General features: G+C 37.2%; 1 pseudogene; it reads left to right on the plus strand.

Moving 5' to 3' along the window:
* Positions 1–22068: 22068 nt before the first annotated feature.
* On the plus strand, positions 22069–23432 carry LOC109258391 (dihydrolipoyl dehydrogenase, mitochondrial-like; annotated as a pseudogene).
* Positions 23433–24713: the final 1281 nt, after the last annotated feature.

Consider the following 24713-nt stretch of genomic DNA (forward strand, 5'->3'; position numbering starts at 1 on the left):
ACAATAGTCAGTATTATCAGCCTAATAAACATTTTTGACAATCCATTATGTGCTAGGCCCTGAAGTAGCCTTTGGGGCATAAATGAATAAAGTATGAATCCTGCCTCAAGGAATTTATGGTCTGATAGGGAGGATAGACACATATGTAATTGTACTAATGAATGTAGATTGACCTCACGTCTGTGAGATTTGCATTAAGAAAGGCTTCGCAGAAATGATATTTAATTTGAACCTTGAGAATGAGTTAGAATTTGTCATTTCAACCAGGGTAGTTGGGAGGGGGATGAAAAGCATTCCTGGCAAAACTTATGTGGCAGAAATAGCCCACATATAGAGGGAAACAATTGTCTTTTGGGTTTTCTCATTAGTAAGTTCATTAACTATCATTCAGTTCTGTATCCAGGCAATTTATAGCCCGAAGACGGAAGATTCTGAATTACTACATGCTAACGTTATCTTAAGGTTTGACATTAGGAAACAGTGTATTCTCCTAAACTCTGGCGACTTGATATTCTGTCCTAAAGGGACAGGAAGCAATAGAGTATTTTTCAAGTTATATATTAAATAATGATGACAGGATGGAAAAAGAGCAAGGGGGATTCCCATGATACATGGGGACAAGCTGAAGCCAGCCATAGATGGCAGGAGTGTGGCATTCAGCACAACAGCCATGAACTTATTTGTCTTCTCGAATTCCTGGAAAAACTGTCATCACCAGGGACCTCCAGCAAAATGAGTGATGGGGTCATGGGCTGTCTTCCATTTGATTTAGTGGAAGATGGAAAGCATTAAGTGCACTGTTTGTTGAGGTATTTATCTCCTGCATTGTCATATGCAGCTTAGCACAGAAAGCAACACGGAAAGAAACATTTTCATGTCAACGTGGCTCAAACTCTGCTACATGGAGAATTGGTGGTTTCAAGAAGACCGCTGAGCATGGAGGGCATCAGGGGGCAAGGTTGTGACCCCTACCCTAGTTTCAGCAACAGAATCTCTACTTCTGTCACTCTTTAGTGTAAGATTTTTTTGTCACCGAAGATTTCTCATCTAAAATGTTTAAAAAGCAACTGTTCTAATTCTAAGTGCTCTATAGTGAGAAATGAATCCTTCTTATGACTATTTTAATTGAGTGGAATAGTACTGTGTACACGCTTAGTGCCGCATAATGCACAAATCCATAAAATAGACTGCCGAGCACCTTGTTTTCGAAAAGCTCAGCTTGACTCAGAAGCTGAGTCATTGTTCTGATGATGCACTTTATTTCATCAATTTAAGAAGGACTTTAAGTCTGTAGCTTCTAGTTTTGCTGAAAAGAGTTTGAGGAAACCTCTCAATGTGTGAAGTGACTCTACAACCTATTTTCATTCACAGTTGTAAGAAGCTGAACAAATGGATTTTTTTTAATTTAAGAAATACTCAATATCAGAGGCTTTTTTCTAGTTTTAGAGTGTTTGAAGATGTATTTGGAGTGGAAGTGTAGAAAGCAGGAAAGTCCAGGACCTAGATGGAACATGTGTTTCCTTAGTGGAACAAGCACTGGAGCTGAGAGAAGGGCCATCACCCAGCTACAGGCAACCTCTACAGACATACTGGAAATAAAAGGGCATAGCAGTTAGCTGAGCTGTTCTGTATTTAGAACAGAAGGTGGAGTAAGATCAAGGTAGGACCCCAGCAAGAGAAGATCAAAAATATTGAAGAGATCATCAAAACAGGGCCCAGAAACAATGGGATATGTGGAGACCTGGTTAGAGAATTAGGTTGAAGTCCATTTCTTAGCTCGATGTCTCTAGAATATGGGCGAATGTGTCCCCGAAGAAATTCCAGAGAACTTTTGAGTACTATGAACTTGTAAACTTACATAATTTTGTACTGTGGAAAGAGTCCATGGCTGCTATGGAGTTTTAAAGAAGTCCACTTATGAAAAAGTTTCAGAATTGTTGCGTGGGATCCGAAGTTATACTGGACTAGGGCCAAGAGGACTTGGTGCTGAGATATCTGAATAGCAAACTACTTCCCGAAGAAGGACAGGAAGGAATCCCAGAATGTGTACAGGAGTCAGCCTACCAGAGGATTGGCTAGCCCCTGCTTTGGAGACAGTTAAAGGAAATTCCACTTTGTCCTTCCTGAAGTCTTCTCTCTAGAGCGAGAGTTTGGGCAATTAACAGAAAGTGCCACTTGCGGACTCATCAGTGGAGATCTGTAAGCATCCCTTCCAGTGAGCAACATGTATAGTGTACAGGACCTGGATTCATCAAATTCTTAGCTCCTACAGTGTATTGATCTTGTGTAGGCATGTAATGGACTCTAGCTCTCATGAAGCTTACATTCTAGTAGGGTAGTTCAACTATAAAAAAGATAAGTAACTATAAATTGTGGTTAGAGATATAAAAGAAATAAGCAGGGTTCTGAGATTGTATTAGTTAGGATAGACTGTGTTATGCTACAGTAGCAAACATCCTACTAAAATTAGTGAGTTAATACAACTCCTGCCATATATCATGGTCAGTTCACTGAGGCTTTGTTCCATATCATCGTCATTCAGAGATGTAGTCTGATGAAATCTCTCCCATCTGGAACATTATCAGTTACTGTAGCATAAGAAAAAAGAATGAGATAATCATATAGCCGCCCCTCTTTAAACTTCTGACCAGAGGTGACACATGCCACTTCCACTCATATTTCTTTGGTTAAAGAAAGATAAAGAATAGTTGAGCAGTTGCTTTAGGTAGTCAAGAAAGTCCTTTATGAAGAGGTGATATTTGAGTTGAGATCTAAAGGATAGAAAAAAAAAGGCAGGCCACGTGAATAAGGGAATGAAATGAGGAGGGGAAGATGCTGCTAGTCAGAACAATATACATGGACAAGAGTGAGCTTGGAATTTTCTAGAAACATACGGAAGATATGTGTCATCTGAAAATAATGGAAAGTGGAGGAGACTGGTTGAAAATGAGAGCAGAAAGATAGGCTGGTATTTGCATTTTTAAGTGCAATTGTTGGCTATTGTGAGGTTTTAAGGAGTCTAGGGACAAAATTGAATTTAAGGTTCAAAAAGTTCATTCTTGCTTCTCTGTGGAGAATGTATTATTGTGGAGCAAGGATGTTAGTGGGAAGAATGGTTTTGAGTCTATATGTCTGTGCTAGTCCAGGGAAAAGGCAATAGGGGCTTTACCAGTTCTCCACTAAAACAGTTGGGCTACTTTGTTTATTTAAAATGTTATGGCCCTTGGTTAAATCCAAGAACGGTTGCAATAATCTCTCTAGACAACCATTTCTAAATCCTGGCAGGTCTGCATTCCCAATTCTCACATACAACCTATCTGTAATCCTATTTCTCGGACACTGAGTAGCTTACAGAAGTGTTGCTCCTGGGATTTACTCTTGTTGTTGTAAGTTATTGCCAATAAACAAGAAGTAATAGAGATAAGGGGGTTCTATCTATGGAATGTGGGGTGGGTGGGCTAAGATAGTCCTATAAACTCTTTTCTTTTCTTTTTCTTTTCTTTTTTTAATTTATACCATGGCCCTTATTAATTTATTATGTCATCCATTCACTCATTTACCCACTGTGTTCTGAATGCCTAAGATGTCTGAGGTTTATGCTGGACACAGATAATCAAAGGTGTAGAAAACCACTTTGTTTTCCTCAAGAATCTTATAATCTAGTGTGTGTGTGTGTGTGTGTTTGAGAGAGAGAGAGAGAGAGAGAGAGAGAGAGATGACATATAGTACAAGATTATATCCATTATTCTCAGCATGTTTTCTAATAATTTGACAAGAGATTATGGGTAGTAAATGCTAGGTCTGCCCAATAGTCTTCACCAGTAAGGTGTAACAATGCTTCCAGCTTTTCTTGGGTCACATGAGTCTCAGGAGATGGGCTTTGTCACAACTTTATAGATTAATTACCCTTTGCCTTTGCCTACTAACCATGAGAAACACATCATGTCATCACTTGATTATTCACAAGAGTCCAGAAAAATGCTATGATGGCATTTTACTACCCTTATGAAAAAAAGGTATGTATGTGGAGATTACAAATCTCTAATTCTATCTATCTATCATCTATCATCTATTATCTATCTATCTATCTATCTATCCTCTATCTGTCTATATCCAGATCTTGGCTTGGCCATACAGCTATTGCAGAAAGGCATCTCACATTGAAAACCAGGAAGCCTTTGAAAATTTGGTTCAAATTTATTATTATTATTATTATTATTATCATTTATTACTGTTATTTAGCAATGCTTGGCCCCTCCAGTGGGATTTTCACCAAGTTCACTGTCAGGGTTGCTATGTATGGGTGTGCAGTTGTGCCAGATCAAGGGGATGAATGTGAGATAAAATCCAGCTTGCACTCTGTTTGGCAAGCTGTATCCCCTTATGAGGTATCTACATCCACCTGGATAGCTCTTTACATTGAAAGGTGGCTTGTAGGTAATTAGGACTCTGTTCCCCTAAACTCAGGTAACAACACCTGGTATCTGTAACAAAGCACCCAACAACCTCTGGTGTCCAAATCCCTAATGTGTTTTCTGGATCCTCAATTCGTGGAAGAGGATCCAGCTGATGAGGTACCATGGGGATGCATAGAGTGACTCTCTGTTCATGTGGCTTACAAAACTGAATAGAATGCCAGATGCCTTGATGAAAGTGGTCTTGACTGAGGCTGTAGTTTGAGTAGGAAGATGCATCGTGCAGAGAGAGACGAAAGAAAATTTGAGACACCCAGATAGTCAAATCAGTCTTGCTGGCTAGTGGTGTGTTATGGCCCAAGCTGGATTAATCTCCCATTTATTTATCACATTGTCAGGGCTTAGCTTCTGTGTTATTCAGCAGGTACAAAACAAGAAGAGCCCGTTAGCAAGGGGCTTCAATACCTGTATCAAGGCTGGAGGCAGGGAATATGTTGGAGCCATCTTATTCTCTCTTATCCTTTTTTATCCCATATGCAATATACGAACAGTTATTCCTATCATTTGTGAGGTACAGCTAAGAGGTACTGTTTGCATAGGGTTTTGCAAAGTGTTCAATATGTAGCAGGCATTAAAAAATTAAGCAGTGGTGGTAATAGCAATGCAGAGGCAAAGAAGCAGTTGTAATCACATCGTGAAACTCAGTTTTCAGCTGGGGCCCTCTGGCCCTCTGATATGTGCTTTAACTTGGTCTAAATCCGAATCCACCCTCTTTCTGCCTTGTCTCATCCTTCTCTTTGTGCCTATTCCATAGCAACACACGTTGTTTTCAGTTGTACTTGCTCAGTTGTAACTGCAGAAGAACGACACTGCTTCCAAGGGAAGGATCCAGATGTATATTCAAAGTTTCTCCTTTGCTGAAGACTTTGTGGGGGTGGAAAGGAAGTTGTAAGCATAGTAGAGGACATCATGTCTCTAGTGGTGGAAAGAAAGGAATATTAGTCTGGACTGGCAATAGCTTGAATGTCATGGACGAGAGAGAACAGTGGCACATGGCTCTCAAGTTTTAAATCAAATGGGAAGATGGTGCTGTCATTTACAGAAATGTTATAACAAGTGACAGACTTCAAAAGGAACATTTTATATGATTATATATGTAACTTATGCTGTAATATTTCCCAAATATATATTTGCCAGGCTTAAAACTATATACTACCACTATCAACAGCTATTTTTAACTTTTATTATTATTAACTATGAAATTAGGTTAAGCGGAAATTCATACTGTTTTTCTTCTGTGATTTGAAATCACCCAGAAATGATATATATCATATCTGTACAACAAGACCTTTAAATATGCCAGTTTATCAAAGATACATGGAATTAAGCAAATATAAATAAATTTACTTATAAGAAATCTGAAAATGATACAGTAAAATGTCTTTAATTGATTTGCATTGGAATGTGATGGCTGGTTAATTCAGAGGCTTATTGGGAAACCAATCTAGCCCTGATGTGGAGATAATGGACTGCTAATTGCCATGCATTTGAGCCTGTTAATATCTTGTTTCCCACCCGCTATGTTCCCTCCTGTTGGCACGTCTGCCAAGCAGATCGACCTGAGCTGTTGGATAAGGTTAAAGTGCTTAAGGCATTAAAATCTCCAGCCATTTCACTCTCATCTATTACTATTTTTTTTAGTATTTCAAAAAAGAAATGTTGGAGCAATTAGCTATCATAGAAAAATCATTCTCTTTTAATGCCACATAGTTTATATCTGGAGCCATTAGTAATAAGGACATACAAGCTGGATCATGGGGCTAAGAACACATTTAGTGAGAGTATAATAGAAAAGAAGTTATTAATGCCTAAGGACTGTAAATATTTGAACTTGGACCAAGAAAAACAAACAAAAATAATGATTTTAAGGCAAACATTTTGCCTGAGTTTCCTAGTAGACCAATGAGTTATAAGGGTTGTGTGTTCATTAATCAAACTTATGACAGAGGAGAAACAGTGCTAATAGAAGGTTAAGAGCTAGAATTGACCTGAAAGATCAATTTAACCCAAACCAATGATTTTATAAGGAAACTTGAGGGCCAGCAAGGTTAAGTAACTTGCCCAAAGTTATCAAGCTAGTTAGAGTCAGGGCTAAAACTAAATTTCAGCTCAGGATTTTCACACAAAATCACTTCCAGGCTATGTGACTTACAGTTGCCAAGCACATTGCTCACAAGGAGAATCTATTTGGTTCTTCATTCCTTTATTGAAATAAAAAAAACAAAAAACAAAAAAAAACCCACTTTTTCTGAAGACCTGTGCTCCTAGCAGTTTTCTGGGCATTTTGGGCTTGGGAAACAAAAAGCTCTTGGCTTTAAGAGACTTACACACAACCAGCGGGTGGGGAGGGAGAGATGGTATATGATAGGGTGAACTCAAGCAGAATGTCAGTATGAGCATGGGGTAAGGAGCCTAAGGGGAAGTAGAGAGACCCTGGGGGTTGAAGGGGAATCTCTAATAATGGGTAGCTGCTGGTTAGGTCAGGAGGGAGAAGAAGCAGGACCCACTGTTAAACTACAAAGGTGTGAGATTTACAAAAGTGTTCCCTTTGAGTAGCTTAGCCCAATGGGCATGTGGCTTGGATACTGGATTTCAACTCCAATCACTCCTTGTGGCTGAATTCTGATGTCAGGCACAATCTCCATAACGTTAAGCAGAAGGATGTTTCAAGCCATCCTAGGAAAGCCTATACAACTTACACCTGTGAGGTGATTACTAAGGCAGGTGGCACAATTCCTATATACTTCTCCCACTCTTTCTCTTCCTAGCTGGGATTGCTCAATCTAAGTGCCAGACAGATGTTTTGCATTACTTACAGTATAGTTCAGTTTACACACATTATTGTATTACTCTGGGCTATAACAGTGTAGTTAGTACAGATTTTGAATGCTGCCTCTATCAATTACTTATTAGCTACGTGAACTGGGGCAGGTTACTTCTACTGTCCTATAAAGTGCAGAAAAAAATGTGCAATAGGAGCCTTATGACATTGTGAGGGGCAAAAGAATAAAAATATTTACAGCACTTACAAAAGTGCTTAGCATATATAGTAAGTCCTGTATAAATACCAGCTGTTATTATCTCGTTTGATTGATAAAGTAAATCTATAAAGTCAGCAGTAGTACCTAATGATCCCATTTAACATATGACCCAGGCTATCACTTCAGAACTCAAAACCACTTAAGATTTTACAAGATCGATTCAGGTTTGTGGAAGTCCAAAGTCCTTCCTAAAGTGTTTTTTTGTAAATTCTTCCTGCCTTGCCTTCTCCTGGTTGCCTTAGTTCTTTTTCTCCACTCTGGAGATGGACTTGCTCTTTCTCATGAGTCATCCCTTCTTCTTCCACATCTCCCAATGTTTACCATCAACAATAACAGAGAGCTCTCCAGTGTAAGAGAATTGCATCTTACATAGCAAACAACTTAAAATTGTACATTAAACCTTTCTCCTGCTTGCCACAGAGATTTCTAATGCTTGGAATATCTCACATTTCCCCCACACTCTCACCATCTTGCTGTCATCTCTCTCTCTTCCCCTTTCTATTTCTTCTTTGACTTTTTTTTTTCTCTTCACAGTGTCTCTTCAATAGTAAGAGCCAAACAACCAAATTTATCTATTTATCTCATTTTCTTGTGCAAAGAAACTAAGCCTTCTTTTTTTTTTTTCTTTTTTTTCCTGTCTTGGCTCCTGTTCTTAGAATCTTATCTTTTATCCCAAGTGTCTTAGTGTCTTATCACAGACCTTTGCTAAACAAAGGCAATTCTCTCCCTGAACCTAGACCAGCTAAGAAAATTGATTTTTCTTCTTTGTTACCAATACATGAGGAAACCAAAGCACAGAGAACTTATGTGGATTGCTGAAAGTTACCCATGTGATATTTAGCAGAACAAGTGCTTGAACAAAATTACTTTGACTCAAATCTAGTATACTTTCTGTTGTCTTCTTATTTAAAGAATAGTTATGAGATAGTTGAGTGTCTTGTCTTTTGATACATTTATTGAGTACACATTCAGTTGAAGGCACTATGCTAGGGACTAAAATTTCAAAGATGAGTAAGATTTAGTCTATGCCCTCAAAGTACTTAAAAATTTACTGTGGTCAACAGAATTCTTTATAGTTTACAAAGAAAATGACCTTGCATCAACTAGAGTAGTTCTCCTTTTGCCAATATTATATCTTGAGCTACTGCCTAAGACTTTTGTTGAAGAAATAGTTCATAGTTAAAAAAAAAAAAAAAAGAAATGAAAGAAAAAAAAGAAAGATAATCATTGATATAGATAGGTTAGTATGGAAGTCCTTTGGTTTACCGTTAACAGTATTCCTCTAATCAGATAATCCTGTTATTTTTAATGATTCATTTGTAATTGATTCAAATAGTAATTTGATTCATTCCTCTTTATTTTTTTTTCGTTTTTTTTTTGTTTTTTTTTTTCAATATATGAAATTTATTGTCAAATTGGTTTCCATACAACACCCAGTGCTCATCCCAAAAGGTGCCCTCCTCAATACCCATCACCCACCCTCCCCTCCCTCCCACCCCCCATCAACCCTCAGTTTGTTCTCAGTTTTTAAGAGTCTCTTATGCTTTGGCTCTCTCCCACTCTAACCTCTTTTTTTTTTTTTCCTTCCCCTCCCCCATGGGTTTCTGTTAAGTTTCTCAGGATCCACATAAGAGTGAAAACATATGGTATCTGTCTTTCTCTGTATGGCTTATTTCACTTAGCATCACACTCTCCAGTTCCATCCACGTTGCTACAAAGGGCCATATTTCATTCTTTCTCATTGCCATGTAGTATTCCATTGTGTATATAAACCACAATTTCTTTATCCATTCACCAGTTGATGGACATTTAGGCTCTTTCCACAATTTGGCTATTGTTGAGAGTGCTGCTATAAACATTGGGGTACAAGTGCCCCTATGCATCAGTACTCCTGTATCCCTTGGGTAAATTCCTAGCAGTGCTATTGCTGGGTCATAGGGTAGGTCTATTTTTAATTTTCTGAGGAACCTCCACACTGTTTTCCAGAGTGGCTGCACCAGTTTGCATTCCCACCAACAGTGCAAGAGGGTTCCCATTTCTCCACATCCTCTCCAGCATCTATAGTCTCCTGATTTGTTCATTTTGGCCACTCTGACTGGCGTGAGGTGATATCTGAGTGTGGTTTTGATTTGTATTTCCCTGATGAGGAGCGACGTTGAGCATCTTTTCATGTGCCTGTTGGCCATCCGGATGTCTTCTTTAGAGAAGTGTCTATTCATGTTTTCTGCCCATTTCTTCACTGGGTTATTTGTTTTTCGGGTGTGGAGTTTGGTGAGCTCTTTATAGATTTTGGAAACTAGCCCTTTGTCCGATATGTCATTTGCAAATATCTTTTCCCATTCCGTTGGTTGCCTTTTAGTTTTGTTGGTTGTTTCCTTTGCTGTGCAGAAGCTTTTTATCTTCATAAGGTCCCAGTAATTCACTTTTGCTTTTAATTCCCTTGCCTTTGGGGATGTGTCGAGTAAGAGATTGCTAGGGCTGAGGTCAGAGAGGTCTTTTCCTGCTTTCTCCTCTAGGGTTTTGATGGTTTCCTGTCTCACATTCAGGTCCTTTATCCATTTTGAGTTTATTTTTGTGAATGGTGTGAGAAAGTGGTCATTCCTCTTTAAATAAGCATGCATTGCTTTAAAATTCAGAAGAATATAAGGATGAAAATAATATTAACCTTGTCCTTCAAAAAGAATGAAGTGTTGCCATTTGCAACAACATGGATGGTACTAGTGGGTATTATGTTAAGTGAAATAAGTCAGAGGAAGACAAATATCATATGACTTCACTCATATGTGGAATTTAAGATACAAACAGATGAACATAAGGGAAGGGAAGCAAAAATAGTATAAAAACAGAATGAGAGGCACACCAGAAAAGACTCTTAAATACAGAGAACAAACTGAGGGTTGCTGGCGGGGTGTTGGATGAGGAGATGGGCTAAGTGGACAAGAAGCTTTAGGGAGGACCCTTGCTGGAATGAGCACTGGGTGTTATATGTAAGTGATGAATCACTGACTTCTATTCCTGAAACCATTATGACACTATATGTTAACTAACTTGGATGTAAATTAGAAAAAAATCCTCTCCCTACTCATTTAATTCTGTTAAGTTTTTGGTGTATTTCCTTTTAGTTTTTATCATAAAATATACACACATATAACTTGAGAAAAACCTTTCTATATATAATTGGTGTTATGGACTAAATTTTGTCTCCCCCAAAATTGATGTGGCAAAGTCCCAACCCGTAGTACCTCAGAATGTGACCTTATTTGGAGACAAAGTCTTTAAAGGTGTGATTAAATTGAAATGAGGCTGTTAGAAGGGGGCTCTAATCCAGTAGGACTGGTGCTCTTATATGCAGAGGAAGAGACAGCAGGTGTGAGCCCACACAGAGGAAAAGCCATGTGAGGACACAGCAAGAAGGTGATCATCTGCAGGCCCAAACCTTAAAGAAGCCAAGCCTGCTGACCCCTCGATCTTGACTTCTAACCTCCAGAACTGGTAATTAATTTCTTTTGTTTAGGCCAGTCTATGTTATTTTGCTATGGCAGCCCTCACAAACTAATTCAATTCTTATGATTTTTCTGCGGTTAATATTAGATCATGAGCATTTTTGCCTTGTCGATAAAAACTCTTCATGAGATAATATGCCAGTGTAAGGAAACATCATAATCCAATTAACTATTCCCTATTGTTAGAAATTCAGCTTTTGTGTCTGTTTGCTGAAGAACCTTCAAAGTTGAGAATTATTGAAGCCACAGGTTCCTTAAGATGGTCTGAATAGGAAGCTATCGGGTTGATTCTATGAGGCATAATAATACTGACAGTTTATTTCAACTAAGAATGGTAAAATATGCATCACACTTTTCACTGCAAACAATGTTACTTGATGACAGTGATACCTTGTTATTGCTATGATGGTTAAAAGCCTGTCCAATAACCCTCCATTTTCATGATCTTAAAACATAGCTATTAAGACTTGATTTTCAATGAAACTCTGCAGAGTCAATTTTCACATTTTCCTTTTTAAACCCTTCATTTCTGAATGTTCATCATGATTTGGTTTGAATTTCATTAACATGATAAAGGGGATTACTAGCAGGGGCTTCCTAGTTTCTGATTTTATCTTTGGATTCTTTAACAGCTTTGCTTTAAAATAGAATTTCATAGACTGTTACTTGATCATATTGATTAGTTCAGCTTACTAAGTATTTTAAAACAAAACCACAGAGATATTAAATCCTAACAATGGTTGCATATCTTCAATAACTGCTTCTCAGCTATTTAACCCACATCTAATACTACTTCTCACAAATAATCCAACCCAATAATACTTCTCACAAATCTGAAGCAAATAGAACAATTGCCTATTCTCTACTTGGTACATTATTTCCTGAGGATAAGCTTTTCCTGAAATAATTTGGAACTTTATAGAGTGATAAGAAGACCAAGGGAGTATTAATCAGGATTGCAAATCAGGTTCAAGCCATGCTTCTCTCACTAGGAAGCCTTGTGACCTTGGATATCTCCAGTGACATTCTTAAGTGTCAGACTGGTTACCAATATAGTAGAGGTACTGCTAACAATAGGCCCCATCCCTCTCTATCCATCACAATTATTAGGGACCAAAGGCAACAGGGCAGGCACTGGTAGTTATCATTACCAAGTGTGTAGATGAGAGGTAGTTCATTGACCTTTTCAGACTAATACATTCTTGGTGTTCTGCTTATGAGAAAATGATGCATGGCATACAAATGCAGTGAGACCTTTTTAAAATCAAGAGAACAAGAAATCTTCTAGTTAGACACCTTCAGCATTTCCATGGTGTCAGGAAACATCTCTCTAAAAGTTCACATTCCTATGTGTAGAGTTGCATATTTTGTCTTTTTTGAGAAGTAGGTTTTTTTTTCTTCTCCTAAACATCATTTGAAATGCAGAGACACAACAAGCAACAGTCTGCATTTCCTGGAGTTTGACTCACACTGGTATTTTTAGTGATTTACACTTATTTTTAGACACTTTTTTAAGTGGTTTACATAAAAAGTTAGCCAGTTTCTCTATTTTAGTGCAACTTACCTCATGTGCTCCTGACTCGTTTCTATCAGTAAGCTAAAATAAATAACCAATTAGCACAGTTTTGTTCGTGTTTTAGAACTGAGGACATTAGGTCTTCTTCATTTTGTGTTACTAATTGGAAACCATCAGTAATGGGGCATTTACAAATTAGTTTGGAATGGGAATTATTCTTTGACTTTTTAACTGTTTCATGGGGAATGAGTAACAGGAAATTTTTTTTTTTTTTACTATTTATGAAAAGAAGGAAAGAAGGTACTTGTATTAATGAAAAATCATCTTGGCTAAAAAAGTTCTCACATCATTGAGTGGATCTAAAAATAACTTATGTTATGGAAATACAAAATAGATTTCCTCTGCCAATATACTCCTACCAAATCTGACCCTAGCCTACCAAATTGACCTAGGACTGTGATGTGAACCAAATATAAACTTTGTGTTTGAGATATTGCCCATTTGGGTCTATATTACACTTTTTAATTCCTGGGGAATTTTTTTTTAAGAAAATGAACGATCCTGGACCTACTGAATTAGCATTCTTTGAGATGGAACTCCAGGAATTCAGGATACTGGGGACTCTGATAGACAATAAACTTTAAGAACCACTGAATTAGATAACTCATTTATCCTTAAACAGATTCCGATGTTTGGTCAAGTTATTCTCTCTACTGAGGATGTTATCTTCCATCCAACTTCACATTTCTGTCCTATTGATCTTCTAAGGCCTAATTCCAAAGTTATCTCTCCATGAAATCTGACCTGAGCCTTCCAGAGCAGAAGCAATTAGTTGAGGTTCCTTCTACTTTGCTTATACACCTTTGGTGGTACATACTCTGTCTTGGCAGCAGTTTGGAAGGTGACTTCCTTACCACTGGAGCTATCTTGTGGGGCACCTGTGTGGCTCAGTTGGTTAAGTGTCTGACTCTTGATCTCAGCTCAGGTCTTGATCCCAGGGTCTTGATCTCAGGGTCATGAGCTCAAGCCCCGTGTTGGGCTCTGTGCTGGACACGGAGCCTACTTAAAAAAAATAATAAAAATTAAAAAATCAAATTGTAGAACTAACTTGTAAGTTCTCTGGGGGCAGGAAGCACATCTTCTCTTTTTCTACCATCTGACTGAGTGCCCATACTCAATATTCACACTTATGTTTATATATTGTGAATAGCTCAATACTTATTAAGCGGAATTCATCAAAACTTCAGACTCCAATGGAAAATGGGGCAAACAACAAATAAGACTAATCCGTATACTTATGTAATTATTTAAAGAAAGTGGATTAGACTTCAAGCCTCAGGATAACCTGAGAATCTTTGATGCTTTTTATTAATTTCAAGCTCCAGTTTCAGAAACAGTCTGTTCAAAAGCCATGTAGAAATGAGGTAATGCTGAAGAGTCTGAATACTCTTTATAAGTTTTCCAGATAAAAATACAAAACATCAAATTAGGGGCACCTGGGTGGCTCAGTTGGTTGAGGATCCGACTTGATTTTGGCTCTGGTCATGATTCCTGGGTCATGGGATTGAGCCCTGTGTTGGACTCTTTGCTGACTATGGAGCCTACTTAGCCTGCTTAAGACTCTCTCTTACCCCTCTTCCTGCTCCTCCCCTACTCACGTGCACATGCACATATGTGTGTGCTCTCTCTCCACCCCCCCAAAAAAAATCAAATTAAATTTAAAATTTAGGTAAACAAAAAATTTTAATATAAGTATGCCCCATGCAATATTTGGGGGCAATATCCATTGTTTACCTAAAATTCTAATTTAACTGGGTGTACAGTGTTGAGATAGGTTTCATCAAAATTTGTGCCTGTGAATGTGACCTTATTTGGAAATAAGCTTTTGCATACGTAATCAAGTTAAGATGAGGTCATCCTGAATGATGGTGGGCCTTTAATCACTGATGTCCTTATAAGAAGAACAGACACAGAGATATAGAGAGGAGAAGATCATGTAAGGTGGAGGCAGAGATTAGAATGATGCATCTATAAGCTAAGGAACACCAAGGATTGCCAGCAACCACTAGAAGATGGAAGAATCGAGGAAGGATCCTTCTCTGAAGGCTGCATAGAGAGACAGAGACATGTTGATTTCAAACTTTCAGTCTTCAGAACTGTGAAAAAATAAATTTTTGTTTTAAGGAACCTACTGTGTGGCACTTTGATATAGTAGCCCGGGAAAACAGTACACTGAGTGTCCCACAGTTTTTATTTGCTAAATCTGGCAACTCTGTGGAGATTCTCTTCAGTTTCCTAAGAATATTCATTTGGTCATATTGTCAGGCATCACATGATAGCAGGATGTGCTGTGATTATATGTTCATAAAACAGATTAGTTAATAGACCATAATTTTGATAGAAATTTGAATTGATTGTAGGACAAAATGTCTTCTTGACAGAATCTAACATTAAACAAAAATCCACTGACTTCTTACATAACCATGTGCCTATAACAAAGCCTATTTGAAATTTTGCTAGGATTCATCTCTCACTGTGAGAGGCATGATGGAAGAGCAAATTTCTACAAGTGATTTTCTGGGTCAAAGGGCATAGCAGACAACCGTACTCATGTCTTCTTTGTCTACCCAGGTGGCCATCTGCATATAATTCCCATGCAGTGTGAGGATATCCTGAGTCTTGTGGCCTAAGAGTCAATGTGGTAATTAGCCTACTTGGCATCATAGAGCCAGATGAACCAGAGACTTTATTTCATTGGAGTGACCCTCAATCCACAAAGAATGAGAGATGGTAGGTAAATCTGCCAACTTCATGAGTTCTCAGTGGTATAATGAGGTACATTCCAGTCTCTCAGATGGTCCCCAGTGAGACTAAATCCCAGTTGCCCACAGAGGTAACCTACTCATCAACACACCCTGGCTTCCCTTGCCTCCATCTCGCTTCCCCAGTCTCTTATGTGCTTCCTGAAATCACATACCAGACAGTGTCTGAAACTTTGTCTCAGTATTTTTTTTCTTTCTCTCTCTTCATTTTGGAAAACCCAAACAAAATCAAAGTGAACACACACTTAAAAAGCTTTATGTTTTAAAATAAATACCATTAAATTGCTTTCCAGAAAGATTGAATCTGCCTGCACTCCTACTAAATGATCTTTACTTTCATTTTTTTAACCAAGTGAAAGACTTGCCCAAACTTCTGAATCCTGTGTGATAGAGATAACCCCTGGCAGCCAGATAGGGCTAGAATACTTTTGAAGGTACATTTTGTCATTAATAATTCCAGTGGCTGAAGTTTTAATGAATTGCTCAAAATACCTAACTCAAAAACCAGTCATGCTTTTGCCCAGTGAGTTTTAAAGCTTTGTGTTTCCATTCAGATCAGATAAGTATTTTTATTTCTACTATTTGGCTGGAAACCTGACATAATTTTAAACGGGGCCATTTAGACAAGATTCTTTTCATTTAAGCTTCCAATTCCTAAAACATAACCTCTGTTATTTTATGGTTTTCACTTTTTGAACATTCCTTATAGTCACAGGATCTAGACAAATTTTTAATTGCCCTTTAAAGGAGATATTCCACCTTCAAATCTGTTTTTTCCACCTTCAAATCTAATAAGTAAAATTACTGTTAAATTTCTTGCCTCCACCCCCAGTGTTTCAAGAATGTTATAAATAAAAGTTTTACACTATCATAATAGGATATTCATGTGTCTGTAACAAAACAGATAAGAAAAAGGAGGTCTCTCTCTCTTTAGGATTAATAAAGCCCTTATATTCACATTCATTAAATCATGTAAATAAATAGAGCAAACCAAAGGGAAAGCAATTCTGAAAATTTATTTTTGTCATGCCAGATATATGTCCTCTTCAAGTAACTAAGATGCCTGGAAAAGGCTTATTATGTTTTCCTTCCCTTTTGGGTCTTGGTTAATTCTCTAATAATATTACAGAAAAATCAATGTCAATCTTCTAGAACAGATCCTTCAAATGGCCCTGTTTTTATCAAGCAATTATTCCTGGAAATAATACCTTCAAGGTTGATTAGCAAGATTTTTCTAAAATAGCATAAATACACTGAAACTTATATGGTACTTACAGATTGTGCTGCAATACTTGTGCTATGGATACAGACATTTACCTTAGTCCAGCCCCATCAGTCCTAGAGAACCAGAAAAGACGAACCCTTATGGTAAAAATGATTATGACAGGAGTTAGAGACAGAAACATCTAGATTATGTGTGTTGTTTGTATTTGTGTGTGTGTGTGTGTTTGTGTGTGTGTGTGTGCATGTACATGTTTATACATATCTTCTAAGGCCAGTCAGTCTGGGTAAAGATGATTGAGGAAAATATTGAGGTATCATTTGATTAGTAATTCAGTAGTACTGATTAGGATAATTGGTCAAAGAATGGCATGTTGAGAGATGGAGAAATGATCATTCTTATTATTTCATCCAACAAGTGCCTTATCTTACGTAAATGAGTCTTGATGGTGATAGTTCATGTAGGATTTCTCACGTAAAAGAAATCCTTATTTTAAGTAGGGCAAAGGTAGTGTTATTAGAAATAATGATATGTACAAAACCATAAAATGTTAAACTCAAGAAGTTTTCCTTGCAGAAATCAGATTTGTGGTTACCAGAGGTGGGGGTGGGGTTTGGAAGAATTGGATGAAGGTGATAAAAAGATAGAAATCCTATGGGGCACCTAGGTGGCTCAGTTGATTAAGCATCTGACTTTGGCTCAGGTCACGATCTCACGGTTTGTGAGTTTGAGCCCCACATTGGGCTCTGTGCTGAGAGCTTAGAGCCTGGACCCTGCTTCACATTCTGTGTCTCCCTCTCTCTGCCCCTCCCCTGCTCACACTCTCTCTCTCAAGAATAAATATTAAGAAAAGATAGAAATTCTTTTATTCTTCTAGTTATAAGATAAATACCTACTGCAGATGTAATGTACAACAGATGATAATAGTTAACACGGCCGTATGGTCATTTGAAAATTGCTAAGTAGATACTAAAAGTTCTCATCACGAGGAAAAAAAATTACCTTCTAAATATATCTATATGAGATGATGGATATTAACTAAACTTATTGTAATCATTTTGTAATATACATAAGTCAAGTTATGCTGTCACTAAACTTATACAGTACTATATGTCATTATTTTAATAAAACTGAAAGAAAAAATTTTTTAATAAAAATATAGTGAAAGATACATTTTTAAAGAGATGGAAAACAGAGTTAACTTAGCTAGAATGTTGGTCCAAGACCAAGGAAATGAAATTAATCATGATGAAATATATTTGCCCACACATACATTAAAAAAATTAATGATTTCATAGATAAGTCTGAGAGAAACCTGAAAATAGAAATTTATATTAAAAAGTATAAAAACTCTACTGATATTACTTGACTCCCTTGTTTAACATGTGGCTATCAAAGAAAATAATGGCATAAAAAAGTTTTTCTTTGATAAGTTCCTTGAAAATTAATATGGATAAATAACTAAGGCATTTTACCTATTTTCTATACAGAAACAGGGACTATGTAACTTGTTATATCATATATCTGGACACTTACTGTAATCCTTACATGTCAGTATTATTTCCTACAATTTTCATGCAAACAATATTATAATGCAATGCTCATAGTACAGCAAGACTTGATGATTATTATCCTTAATAACAACTTAATTTTTTAAAGTGTAATCTTTTGGGGGGATATCATTTGTTTTGACAGCTTGTCAATAGAACATAATTCTTTGGAATTTTTCCTATTGCATATACCTCTCATTGTTACCTGTCAGTCTAGGGTTCCATGGAGCTAACTACGTAATTTTACAGGCTGAAAGTGATGAGTTAGATCTTCCATGGAACTTGCTACAGCATGATCTGGAAACAACCAAAGGACAGAAGAATCAAGATTCAACATTAGAATCTTAGAGACTGTTCTTCCAAGTATGAGGGAGAGCATGTGGTCACAAATACAGGGCAGTAAATTCTAGCAGTGTATAGGTGGTGACATAATTATGGTAACTAGACTTCTCATGGGAATCATTTTGTAAAATATAAAAATACTGGATCACTATGATGTACACCTGAAACTAATAGGTTACTGTAGATCAACTATGCTTCAAGAAGTGTAAAAAAATTTAGAAAGTACATCACAAAAAGGCTTGCATTCTATAGTGATTTGAAAGGCTGAATTGTAGCTCTGACTGTGGACATTCCAACTCCTTAAAAAGGAGTGCTCTTATGCCCATCTTTGTATAATTCAATTCTGTAGATACCATTTTTCTTTAATAGTGTACATCTAGTGCCATCAGGTAGTCTTTGGCTAATTGCTTCTCTTGCATCACAAGGAAAGCATCACTGGTTAAAAAAAAATAGTGCATTGCATGTATTTCAATATGCTAGCAGCTTTTGCTCTTATACTGTATGTTAATACCTGATTGATGTTTTGGCATTTTCTTATAATGACAATAGTCAATGAAACGGCTTTGCTGTGGTTGTCTTTCAAGGAAAAAACAGTGATAGAAATTGTATAAACTTAGGAAGGTTTGGGATGGCTATTCTTATTTTGGAGCCATTTTGACAAAGACTCTTTCGCTGTGCAAATCTAATAGTATCGATTTGTTAGCCTTAGAAAGTGATAATTTCCTGTTAAAAAATAAAATTTAGGTACCCAAGCATAACTTCTTTAAGTTTTAAATAAGTTTTGGGGTGTGTGGGTAGCTCAGTCGGTTAAGCATCCAACTCTTGGTTTCCACACAGGTCGTGATCTTGTGGTTTTGTGAGTTCGAGCCCATGATGGGCTCTATGCTGGCAGCAGGGAGCATGCTTGGGTTCCTCTCTCTGCCTCTTCCCCACTTGTGCTATCTCTGTCCTCTCCAAATAAACATAAATAAACTTAAAGAAAAGTTTTAAATGAGTTTTAAGTAAGTTTGCCTTCTGATAAGCTGGTGATTAAAATATTCTAGCATAAATTAAATCCTGATACCATAGGAGCTTCTTCTATCAACAGGGTTAGCAAATGGGTGATGCTAAAATTGAATTATTACTGAATGAATGAAAGTCACTTTACTATCCCTGATATCGCCACCCTGGTAATTATTAATTGTTGATACACTTGCCCTGTGGCTAAGGGTCTGCTTAAGTTATATATTTACTTTCAAATCTTATGCTTAAATCAGAAACACAGGGGATATAAATCCCAAGTACCTATTTTATTAAAAGCTTTGCAGGTGATTTTAAATACATGAGGGTGAAATCTTAACTAAGTAGTGTCTCTGATAACTAGTAAACTGATGTGGTATGTTGAACTGCTTACACAGTAAATGGACTTTTTACAAAATGATTAGACTGGTTTTCAGTTTTCTTCTTGCTCCAGAAATTACATTTTTGACTTTCACAATCAGTGTAATGTCTGAATCTTGATGAAATAGAACTGAATCTCTGTGTTAGTTTCCAGATTCTTATCTGGAACTGTAGTGAACAGGTGCCCAGGTGTCTCTTATGAGCTGTTCTCTTGGTCATACCACAAACAAAATGGGTTTTTTCAATGGCTGAAGAAACAACCTGTGGGAAGGCAATGCTCATCAGGACAGTTTTAATGATATCGCTATGTGATCGGTGTCAAGTGGAAGAATGTATAACAGCCATAGTACCTTTAACAATTAGCAGAGTGAGATAATATTTGGGAATGGCTTTGTTGATATCAGACATAATATGAGTGTTGCAGTGTGCATGTATCAGTTTTTACTGATTGCATACACTATGGAATCCCAAAATGAGTTAATCTAGAGAGAGTAAAACTCCTGAGCTTCAGTGCTAAGTGAAGACTTGGGGTTATGTGATGACAGATGGTATAGACTCTGTGACAGCTCTTGATTAATTTATATTAGAAACCACTGCTTTAGTTTCTTTGGCAGATAGAGATGGCTTGAGGCTTTCTTTAGGCAATGATAAACATCAAATTTGATGCATTTAAATTCTACCATTGTGGCTTCCATTTTAATAGCATATAGGGTGATTTTGTAAATATGTTCTCCAAGAAATCCCCAAAATGATGTTGTTACAACAGATGGTGTGACTCTGCAATATAAGAATTACTACATCTACCAGGAAGAAAATTTGTTTTATCAAATTTCGGTTTGATTAGAACTGATGCAGATTACATGTATGCATTTGAAGAGCCATGGATCTTAAATTTCTTTGTAAAATATTTGGTAAGGAATTAGTTTGGCATAGGTTTCCAAGTTATGAAGAACATTCAGTGATTTTTTTTTTTTGGATTGTACATATTATTTCAAATGGGAAGGAAGCCTTAGGTCCATAGTTACTCTAAAGCAGAGTGGCCAACATCAGTCTCTTATTGATAGGGTCCAAGTCAATTTGGATGATTAATCTAAGAGTTAATAATGAATTTACATTCAATGATATTGATAAACTTTATTCCTAACAGTTTTCTTTTCTCATTAGGAAAATAATGCTGTGTTAGACAGGAGAAATAGATCTAAGAGGATAAAGAGTCATCAAAGTGTCCTGGAGTAGAGGGAAATCTACTCTGATTTAATCCATCCTAAGATTACACAATTTCAGGCAGAATTCAAAGACAAATGTACAAAAGAGGAAAAATACCCGCCTAAAAGCCAATGACTTTATATAACAACCACTATCTGGGACTTTAATGATATATTTTTGCAATCTGGCTATTATATATCCATGCATGGTGGATTAAAAATGGCCACAAATTCTTTGTCACTCTTTCCATTGACAGGTTGACTTGATTGCCCATTCTGAGCTGGCCACTGAGTTCCTTAATTAATAGAATATGGCAGAATAGATGCTGTGCCAGTTACAGGCTTAGATTTATGAAGACTTTACCTTGAAATGACACTCTTGAAACATTTCTTAGATGCTGGACACCACACTGTGAGCACCCAGGTAGAGCCCATGTGAGGGTGCTCTGGTTGATAGGCCAGATGGGCTACTTGTTTTTGCTGGGATCCCGCCTCTACTGCCAGTCATGTGATCAACCATCTCAGATGGTCCAGCCTAACCAAGCCCGCAGATGACTATAGCCCAGCCCATGTTTCATGACACAGAAACAATCACCCAGCTGAGCACAGCAAGCCCACAGAAATATCAAAGATAAAATTGTTATTGTTTTAAACCATTTATCCTCGAGATGCTTTATTACACAGCAATAGATAGCCAAAACACTTTCATGTCTGAAAAGAAAGCCCTGATAACTGTGTCTGGACAAAGTGCAGAGAATGGGACCTGAAATTATATTTAGTCCGAATATGAGTACCAGGTGACAAACTCAGCAAGAGCTAAAAACATTTCCAGGAGACTGGCCAGGGCCTAGCATCTGAAACACATGCTATAGCAATATAAGAATGGTTAACATAAAGGAATAAGTACCTCAAATAGTTGACATTTACATTTACATTCACTAACATGCTATCCAGAGACAGTTATACTCCAAGTCTCACATATCCAAAGAAGGTTGTCAGTTTTTAACACTTGGTGTAACGTGCTTGAACGTTGGTTGTATTCCTTGTAAGTCTTTATTAAATAACTGTCATTATTACCATATGACCAATGGAAAAGATTTTGCATCTAGGGGATTTGAAATGTCTGAAGTTCACTTGAATTTAGAGAAGATGATCAAGCAGAAGAGTACAGTGGTAAAAGCTTTAACTGGTGGAATTGCCCACTTATTCAAACAGAATAAGGTTGTTCACATAAATGGATATGGAAAGATAATGGTCAAAAATCAGGTCACCGCTACAAAAGCCAATGGCAGCACTCAAGTTATCGATACCAAGAACATTCTTATAACTACAGGTTCAGAAGTTACTCCTATTCCTGGAATCACGATTGATGAAGATACAATAGTGTCATCTACAGGTGCTTTATCTTTAAAAAATAAGTTCCAGAATAGATGGTTGTCATTGGTGCAGGAGTAATAGGTGTAGAATTGGGTTCAGTTTGGCAAAGACTTGGTGACAGCAGTTGAGTTTTTAGGTCATGTTGGTGGAGTTAAAATTGATATGGAAATATCTAAAAACTTTCAAAGCATCCTTCAAAAACAAGGATTTAAATTTAAATTGAATACAAAAGTTACTGGTGCTACCAAGAAATCAGATGGAAAAAATGATGTTTCTATTGAAGGTGCTTCTGGTGGTAAAACTGAAGTTATCACGTGTGATGTGCTCTTGGTTTGCATTGACCGAAGACCCTTTACTAAGAATTTGGGACTAGAAGAGTTTGGAATTGAACTAAAGCCTGGAGGTAGAATTCCAGTCAATACCAGATTCCAGACTAAAATTCCAAATATCTATGCTATTGGCGATGTGGTTGCTGGTCCAATGCTGGCTCACAAAGCGGAGGATGGAGGCATTATCTGTGTTGAAGGAGTGGCTGGTGGTGCTGTGCACATTGACTACAATTGTGTCCCATCTGTGATTTACATGCACCCCGAAGTTGCTTGGGTTGGAAAATCAGAAGAGCAGTTGAAAGAAGAGGGTATAGAGTACAAAGTTGGGAAGTTCCCCTTTGCTGCCAACAGCAGGGCAAAGACCAATGCCGACACAGGCAGCCTGGTGAAGACTCTGGGAGAGAAATCCATGGACAGGGTACTGGGAACACATATTCTCGGGTCAGGTGCTGGTGAAATGATAAATGAAGCTACTCTTGCGTTGGAGTAAGGAGCATCCTGTGAAGATATAGCTAGAGTCTGCCATGCGCACCCGACCTTATCAGAAGCATTTAGAGAAGCAAACTTGGCTGTATCATTTGGCAAATCAATCAACTTTTAAAACAGAAGATTATATTTTTCTGAAATTTCCTGGGAGCTTTCGTAGAGGTCACATTTCTAACAGGAAATTCTCACAGCTCCAAGAATTTCTAGGACTGAATTATGAAAATTTTGGAAGGTTTTGATAGGTTTTGATGGAATGGAAACCATAGCTGAAATTATTCTATTTCATCCATTTTGAATAAATTTAGTATTTTGTTTCAAAAAAATAGATTTTGTATGTTTTATCTCATCCCATCTTCACAGTCCTGTAAAGGGATTATTATTGCCACCTATCTATTGATGAAAGTTTGGTTCTACTTGGCCAAAATTGTTTAAATTGCAAATGATATAACTAATTGAAATAAAATGTTTTATGACTCTAAAGACTATGATCTTTTCTCTATATTACCTAGACATTATACATGTGATCTCCAGAAGTTTGTACGTGAAATGGCAATAGACTCTTGTTTGTGATAAAATGTTAGACTCTTGTTTGTGATAAAAAAAAAAATAGACTAAAAAAAATTGTTTATCATTAAAGGATTTCAAAGTAAAGTACATAACCAGAAAGTAAGGTAGGTCTAGATGGACCTATTTAGACCTATGCTTTATAAAGTCCATTTTTTTCAAGTGCATACCTTTATAAAATGGACAATATTCTGGAAATATTTGCACCTATTTATAGTTGTTGCTGTGAGATGTGTAATTCAGGGTGATTCAGTGCATGTGTGCATGTGAGTGTGTTTGGAATTCACTTGTTAGTATACTTCAAATTTGTGGTGAAGTAATGGGTGATTTTTATCTCTCTCTATATATATTTTTTCAATATATGAAATTTATTGTCAAATTTGTTTCCATACAACACCCAGTGCTCATCCCAAAAGGTGCCCTCTTCAATACCCATCACCCACCCTCTCCTCCCTCCTACCCCCCATCAACCCTCATTTGTTCTTAGTTTTTAAGAGTCTCTTATGCTTTGGCTCTCTCCCACTCTAACCTCTTTTTTTTTTTTTTCCTTCCCCTCCCCCATGGGTTTCTGTTAAGTTTCTCAGGATCCACATAAGAGTGTATCTATATTTTTTTAGTTTATTTATTTATTTTTAAAATTTTGATATAGAGGGCTCTAGTGGGGAAGGGCAGAGAAAGGGGGAGAGAGAGAATCCCAAGCAGGCTCTGTGCTGGCAGCGTGGATCCCTAAGGCAGGGCTCGGACCCACAAACTGTGAGATCATGACCTGAGCGGAAACCAAGAGTCGGATGCTTAACTGACTGAGCCACCCAGGTGTCCTGGGTAATTTTTATTTTTAAAAATGTTTTATTTTTGAAATCTCTGAAGAGTAGGATACGTTCCTTATTGACATTTGTTGGTT

This window comes from Panthera pardus, unplaced genomic scaffold (genome assembly GCF_024362965.1).
Source record: "Panthera pardus isolate Hobbes unplaced genomic scaffold, ASM2436296v1 HiC_scaffold_16, whole genome shotgun sequence".
Classification (NCBI taxonomy): domain Eukaryota; kingdom Metazoa; phylum Chordata; class Mammalia; order Carnivora; family Felidae; genus Panthera; species Panthera pardus.